The sequence below is a fragment of the Triticum urartu genome, chromosome 7A, assembly GCF_056163025.1.
Source record: "Triticum urartu cultivar PI428250 chromosome 7A, HENAU_Tu73, whole genome shotgun sequence".
NCBI classification, from domain to species: Eukaryota; Viridiplantae; Streptophyta; class Magnoliopsida; order Poales; family Poaceae; genus Triticum; species Triticum urartu.
The window spans coordinates 605017555-605025610 of record NC_141879.1 but is presented as its reverse complement, the minus strand read 5'-3'; the positions used below and the strand labels follow the sequence as shown (position 1 = coordinate 605025610).

The window sequence follows — 8056 nt, the reverse complement described above, 5'->3', positions numbered from 1 at the left end:
GTTTTTTATAGCAATGGCGCACCCCCGAGCGGTGTGCCATAAGTAATCTTTTTTTAAATAGCAATGGCGCACCAGCCAGCGGTGCGCCATAAGTAATTTTTTATTATTTTTTGTTGCATCTAATAATTTTTTAGAAAATGAATATGAATATGAAACAGTAATAAATTTTTATAAAAACAGTAATAATTTTTTTAAAAAATATCATCAAATTTGTTATTTGAAAATATTTATGAATATAAAAAAATATCATCAAATTTGTTATTTGAAAATATCATCGAATTTGTTATTTGAAAATATAATCAAATTTGTTTTTTTGGATTTTTAGTTGCATTCATTTGTGACGGTGGAGCCGGGGAGGGTGCGGGGGGTCCTCGGCGACGGTGGAGCGGGGGAGGGTGCGGTGGGTCGTCGGCGGCGGTGGAACGAGGGAGGGGTGCGGTGGGTCGTCGGCGGCGATGGAGCGGGGGAGGGTGCGGGGGTGTCCTCGACGGCGGTGGAGCGGGGGAGGGTGCGGTGGGTCGTCGGGGCGGTGGAGCGGGGGAAGGTGCGGTGGGTCGTCGCCGGCGGTGGAGCGAGGGAGGGTGCGGGGGTGTCCTCGACGGCGGTGGAGCGGGGGAGGGTGCGGTGGGTCGTCGGCGACGGTGGAGCGGGGGAGGGTGCGGGGGTGTCCTCGGCGGCGGTGGAGCGGGGGAGGGTGCGGTGGGTCGTCGGCGGCGGTGGAGCGGGGATGGGTGCGGTGGGTCGTCGGCGGCGATGAAACGGGGGAGGATGCGGGGGGGAGGGGTCGTCGGCGGCGGTAGAGCGAGGGAGGGTGCGGGGGTGCTCGGCGGCGGTGGAGCGGGGAGGGTGCGGGGATGCTTGTGGTGCGCCATTAGTTGTTTTGCAAAAAAATTATAATAATGGCACACTGTGTGGCAGGTGCGCCATTAGTATTTTTGGAAAAAAAAATTGTTACTAGTGGCGCACCAACACATGGTGCGTCACTGTTATATAGTAGTGGCGCACCACATGTCTGGTGCGTTATTAGTGGCCATATCATCCATAGCCCTTTTCCTAGTAGTGGCATCCACGTCCGCCCTTCCGGCTGGTTCTATCGGAGATCCTCTCCAGCAACATGCGTCTCAGTCTCGGGACATTCGAGACCGCGCACGAGGCGCCCGCTCCTACGATGCTGCGGCATGGCGCCTCAGCAGGCCACGCTCGTAGATGAACTTCCACGATGCACAGATGTGCTAGCAGGCGCAGGACCTCGCGTCGCCGCCCCGTCTTGTAATAGACGAGGACCGTAAGGAACACCGCAGACGCCAGCGTCGCCTACTCATCGCCGAGGCGGACGAGCTAGCCATGATGATGACGATTCAGAGTAGGTTCTAATTGCACCGTAGTTTTTATCTATTTTGTCGTATTGGACTAGTTTTTTTAATCTATATATGCTATGATGAACTATGTATGTTATATGAACTATCTATGTATCGTCTTTTTTATCTATTTTAATCTATGCATGTGTTTTTTTATATTTGTTCGAAGTGTATATTTTGTTTGTGTGAGAGTGCGCGTTGTTTAGGTTTGCAGCGCCTGTTGGAGCAGCTCGTGCACGCTAAATTTTTGAGCAGCCGTTGGAGTAAGTGCTCTTCGCCATGCAAAAACAGGCTATCCGCGCGTTGCAAAAAGTTTTTTAACGTGCCGCACATAGCATGGTTGTTGAAGATGCTCTAAAGACATGTACAATGGTGCTATCTTATGAGTGCCACGTAGGATCAATGATGAGGTGGAGGAGAGAGAATTCATTAGAAATAAGAGAAGACAAGAGATGATCTCTTAACATAATATGTCTCACCATATTTTTAGGAATTGTTAGTTATTGAAAATCTCTACTCCTAATGTCTCAGTTAGTAGTCTGCGTTCCGGGTTTTATTTTCGTCCCACCTACCATGTTTTTTGATACTTCTTTGGTACCTACTCCCGCCTCTCAGTTCAAAAAAACCCAACCAAAACCAGGTTCACATAGTTCTCTCGCAAGCGACAAAATCTAACGAAAATAAACCTCCGGAGAAAAACCAGCAAAAAAAAACCTCCACGACCCGCACGCAGGCAGGAACGAGCGAGGCCTCCAGGTCCAGGGTGCCCACCTCTCTTTCTCTCTCGCCTCCCACCCTCACCCTCCCGATCTGGTCGCCGCCCACCCTCACCCTCCCGATCTCGTGAGCTGCAGGGGAAATCGGTCTCCAGAATCGCCACCACCGATGCCGCTCGGTTCCCCTCCGCAACCTGCCACTTGCGACGGACCGAGGTCGCCGATGTGGGCTCGACGCAGCCGCCCGGAGCTACTCCGCCCTCGACGTCGAGGAGGGCGTGGTCCTGATCGAGCTCTCGGTCGCCCTGCTCCTCTACAGACTATCTCTATCCTCAGTCGTAGGCCTCTTGTGCTTTCTCCCCTGCGCCGCCACCCAATGGTCTCCGCCAGCGCCGCGTGCCCCCAAGAAAATGGCGGCCTTGGATGAAAACGTGCGGCTCAATCGACCTTGAGAAGATCCCCATCAACGCAGACTCCCCTATGTAAGTCCCCAATTCCCCTCCCTTCTCCCTTCACTCGATCCAAATCTCGTACCCACAGATCTAGATCACGGCCATAGGGAAACCAACAACGAGAAGAAGCGGCTCGCCGAGATATGCCATGTCGACTTCTCCTTTTGTCATCAATGGAGGCGCCACGAAGGCCAAGAAGAAGGCCCCAACAGCCCTAGCCATGGCAGGGCCTCATGTAGAGCCTGAAGTAGGTGCAGCATCATAGTCCATCCTTGCACATACAAAAAACAGACATTTATTTCTGATTATGGTCGACGTGAATAATGATGTTACTACGGGCCTATTTTTTTTTTCTGATTATGGTCCTTTTAGTATTGATTCTTGCTTGTATATTAAGAATTAAGTTCCCCTGGTTAGAAGTAACCATCAGTTATTTCTACTTTCTGAAGAACTAGCATTCTTTTCTCTTTATTTTTTCGTCCATATTAAATTGTTTGGCACAAACATACATCTGAAATAAATGCAAGTCTATATCAAGTACTGAGATTAAGATGGATGGGAGGTCACGGATGCTGGGTCGGAATTTGAATGCTAATGCCTTCACTACTTTGTTGTGCTGTTTATCTTACACGGTTATGAGTCCGGTGTGTGGATCGGTCATTGGTGAAAGCGGCCGCCTAATTTCAGAGTTCTTCCTTTATTCTCCCAGGACCAAACCAACGATCAATTGTGCTGAGAATGACAGCAGTATGCACCACATTTGCAGTCTTAACTACATGGTAAGCTTTACTAAACTGAAACTTGTCCAAACATTTGCAACCAACGTTGGAAAAATTTATCAGGTTGCAGTTTTGCGGCCGTGTTGAATCGCTTTTATACTTAATACTTTTGATGGGTCGTACAAGCTAGTTGAACTGCCACTGGTTGCTACAACCTACAAATATACATATCTTCAATATATGACTCACTATATATGAACTTCTCCGTGCATAAATTGTGTTTTTAGACGATTCACTGTAGAAATTGGTGTGCTATAACAGTGAGACTGTTCTATATATTGCTATCCAGATTTGACATTTAGTTTCCATAACCTTTATTTTTCTGTTATTATTAAGGACAACATGCTAATTTCTCTAATCCACTCTTATTGTAATGTTATGATTTTGTTTCTAGGTTAGTAAAACTTTTTATTCAGCTCAAAGAGGTCCTGCAGTACATCCTAGGAAATAAAGGCGAGTCAATTCGGTGAGGATAAACTAGATTGCCTTCTATTGTGGCGGGTCAAACTATTTTTTGAAACACCACCACCACCTACATGCTTTTTTCTTCCTTTTCTTTCTAATAGAGCGCTGATTGTACCTACTTAGAAATGTTAGTGGATGCATCCAAGTCTAATTTGGCACTTCTTTTTTAAGCTGAATGGAGAGGTCATATCTAGCTATAAGTTGTTTGCTACTGTATTTCTTTAGTTCCAATTAATTGGATTTGATTTTAAAGTTCTACAGCCAAATGATAATTCAGAGAGAGTACATGTTGTTACTCCGCTTATTTAAAAACTACCAGAGAGAGTACATGTTGTTACTCCACTTATTTGACTAAATGATGCAAATGCTTTCCCCATAGGATAACTTGACAATTTGTCGAGAGAAGTAATAAAAACCATCAAGCTTAAAGAGCAAAAGTTTGAGCACCGAAACGGTGAGTTCAGATGCCATGTAGTTCATAGTCTATGTGCAACGGCTCTTTAATTTGACTGAAGCAAATGTGATTTCTGGTTCTACCAAATTATTTTATTTTATTGTGCAACACAAGTATCTTTATTTGACCTTGTTTCCTTAGACTATGAAGAGGTTAGAAGAAAAAAGTGTTGATTGTTGTATTGTCACACTGTACATCATAATCATTGTTGTATATGTTTTTGCATACATACATCAATGATGTACATAGACAGAAGAAGTCTTAACAGAGCTATTTCAAAACAAGATGAGGAGAGCCCCAATGATTTAAACAGTAAAATACTAACCTGCACATGATCATATAATGTACGGATCACAGGCTGGCTAAACCCTTCTTTCGAGTCTCCTAACATTGTCTACTTAATTTTCAGTACCTGCAAGGTCAGCTAGCTAGAAATTTGGGTATGCTGCTATATGCCTTCAGTTTGTAAAATAAGATGCATATTATTCAGCTTGATTCATTGCTCAGGATTTTTGAATAAGATGGGGCGACCATGATGTGGCTCGGAGAAAGGGTGCATATGGGATTACTTATTACCCATTGGGTCTGCAAATATGAGAGGTAAAAAATTTCACTGTAGTGCAAGGCACGTTCTAAGTTTCATCTTCGCACATGATTATGGACTTATGGCATCTGATCAGCTTTCTCTTGACATGCGTAATTCCAACACCGTCCCGATCTTTCCAAAAATAGATTGTCTATGATTATGAGAGTAACCACAAGAACAGACGAAAGTGGCGAGACTCGTTACGAAACAATGCAGATTCTTTACCCCTAGGACAGTGACAGTGCTAACATTCATGTATGTATGTTAGGAGTTACGATATGACCTTTTGTTTATGTATGTTAACATTCAAAAATGTTTGATGAGATCAATAATGTATATATGAGATGTGATAAAACTGAACATATGTTGTACTTGGCGTATTTGATTAAATATATTAACTAACGAACCCATACTTTATTTATCATCAAGTGGCAAGGCATGGGTATTTAGCTCGAGTTGTGCATGGGCTGCTCGAGCTGCGCGCCAATGTGGAGGCCCCGCACCGCCGCCGATGGGCTGATGTTGTTGCACGTCGTGGCAGGGACGTCCGTGTGTGTGCTGCTTGTGCTGGGCGCTGATGTGGTCGCCCCCGATCGGAAGGGACACCGTGGAGCTGCCGCGGGATATGGTGGTGGTCCGCTGATGGAGCTGGGAGCAGACGCGGAGGCAATGGGCCCGACTCTCTGTGTGCAAATTATGATGACTTGGAGCACTGTCATGGGAAGTTTTTATTCATCTTTACCTATATTTATTGGATTAGGTTCCATTGGCAGGTGAGATTCTTATCCTGAATGCTTTATTCTATTTTTTCCAAGACACTTCTCCTTAATATGTTCAATATTCATAATAAATTTGTTGCGGTAGAATTACATGATTTCTAAACATTTTGATTCATAATACCAATTTGCTGCATCATGGGGTTTATTAGAAATCCTATTGCATTTCTAATCAGGATTGTTTCTAATGGTGATTAAATCTGTCATAGCGTCAACAGGTTAAAGACGATGTACCCTTTTCCCGTTTGGATACCAACCATTGCATTCAGCAGTAAGATCTGTTGCTTATTTACTTGTAGAATCAAGTGGGTTAGAGGCATCTGCTTTTAACTATTTACGACACTTCAATAAAACACTCTTTTCTTATTTGTGTGAATACTATTTGTTTCACCTTTTGCACCTCATCATCATAGCATCTGGTTTCAAAAATGAATGACTACTTGCGAAGGTATTGGTTTTAGTTTCTTCTTTTTGGTTCAGCTTCTTTGATTTTCAGTAGTTGGTCCGTTAATCATCTAAAATTTTTAGTAAGATGTTTCTACATCATATTCTTGAATGTTCCTGATTTCACATCCATGGTATCTGCTTTGCTTTAGTACATGTTCATGGTTCACTCATGATTTGTTTCTTTCTCCCTATCAGTCTTACCATTTTGTTTTGCTTGCTTTACCTTGTAGCTTCTTCCAGTAGTTGTTTTTTTCCTTTATGTTAGAGCTGCTCTGTCACACTTTTTATGCTTTTACGATGTCCTAATAAAAGTTTTGTGTGGGCAGATAATTTTTTGCTTACTACAAACCGTAAGAAGCTGAAGCTTACTGATTTGGGGCTTGCACGAGAGGAAACTATAACTGAAATGATGACGACTGAAACTGGGACATACCGATATGGACACAGAGGTTATAAATCACTCTTTTCCACACTAGATAGTCAATATTAAAAAAATTAGGAACTGAAGCTGAAATAAAATGGTTCCTGGTTGTATTTTCCCGGGTTGATTCTTCGAATTATACTTCAATTTGTATGCCCTCGTGATAATTTTCTGCCTGAAGTTTCTAGAGCTCACTGATTTTAGGACCTTCTATACAAAGAGAAAGCTGATGCTCTAGAATTTGTGTATGAAGATTGCTTTAATAACAATCGCAAATATAATTATATTCTTAAATTAAGTAATGATAATGCAATATTGCATCCTGTCATTTACAATCAGATAGACAAGTGACCTTAAGTATAAGGTTTCAAGCTACTTAACGCTCAATGCTTGTTATATAATTCTCCGTGGTAACATCAACTGAGTTGGGCATCATAATTGGCACTGAACATCCAAAGTTAAGTTTGTGCTCACCATTTCACGATTATATTTTTGGTACTGATATTTTCATATTACCAGTTCACTGAAGATAGAGCTCTGGCATTGTATTGAAGCTCAACTCCGCATGAAAGTGTACAACTTCACTGTTATGTTCTGGCACTCGAATTTGCTATGCTTTTCATGCTAGGAATACTTACACATTCATTCTTAAATCATCTTGTTATATGGCATTGTAGATCTGATGGAGAAGAACTTGTGTGTTATAGGCCAGGGCGGAGGACGTTGTCAATGGAAAACATGGCTCCGCATGAAGGTTCACTCGCCAATAGTCTTCAAGAAGATGCGAAGGTCATGGTTCTGAGTTGATGCCCCTTGAAAAAAATATCTTCTCATTTTCTTGTTTGAAGGAACACTAGGAGAAATTGAGGATGCGAAAAATGTACGGAGGAAAGGGAGACTAGGAGAGGTGCACGGTGAGGCATCGACGAATCCTAAAAAGAGAAACTTTTGTCATGGTGTTCTCATATCCAAACTTGAATCAAGTATGCTTTTTGAATGGCTTGCACTAAAGCAGAGTATAATTCTTATACTTGTGTTTTAAATTGACTACATGTTGTCGTCTCCTCTTGTATACATCTTCCATAACTACCATTTTGTGATGGGTTGTTAAGCTACCATTCAAGGGAATGCATGTTGACAAATGTATTAATGCTTCCTTGAGTCTACTACTAATATATTTGTAATGTATTTTTCACCGAAAAAGCACCGCTAATAGCACGCTATAGAATTGTCTAGCTAAATAAATCAATGTACACTGCCTCGCTAATAGAATGCCATAGTGCGATATAGCATGCTAATAGCGTATTTTAAGGCCGCTCCTATTTTGTTATAGTGCGCTACTTTTTTCATTGATTTTTATAGAGTTTATCTCTACTCCTAATGTCTCGGTTGGTAGTCTTCGTTCCATGATTAATTTTTGTCTCACCTATCATGGTTTTTTCCGTCCTTCCTCCACCTCCCAACGATTCCCCCCTGAATTGTCGCGCTTCGGATCCAACTGCCACCTCGCCAGAGACGAACACCGCCGCGGATGCGAGGGGAACGGGACCAGACCAAGCACCGGCGCCCGTTTCAGTAAGCTCGATGCGCCCGTCCTCGTTG

The 8056-nt window shown here is 43.1% G+C and overlaps 1 long non-coding RNA gene across 8 annotated transcripts; it reads left to right on the top strand.

Moving 5' to 3' along the window:
- The first annotated feature begins 2047 nt into the window (after positions 1-2047).
- Positions 2048-7610, top strand: LOC125508795 (uncharacterized). Of its 8 annotated transcripts, none has more exons than XR_015610857.1 (5): positions 2048-2121; positions 2213-2773; positions 3236-3305; positions 3700-4824; positions 5240-7610. It is a non-coding gene; the product is annotated as an uncharacterized LOC125508795 (long non-coding RNA). The 8 variants fall into 8 exon arrangements; XR_015610858.1 differs by having other exon boundaries at positions 2058-2114; XR_015610855.1 differs by lacking the exon at positions 2048-2121 and having other exon boundaries at positions 2128-2556; positions 2634-2773.
- Positions 7611-8056: the final 446 nt, after the last annotated feature.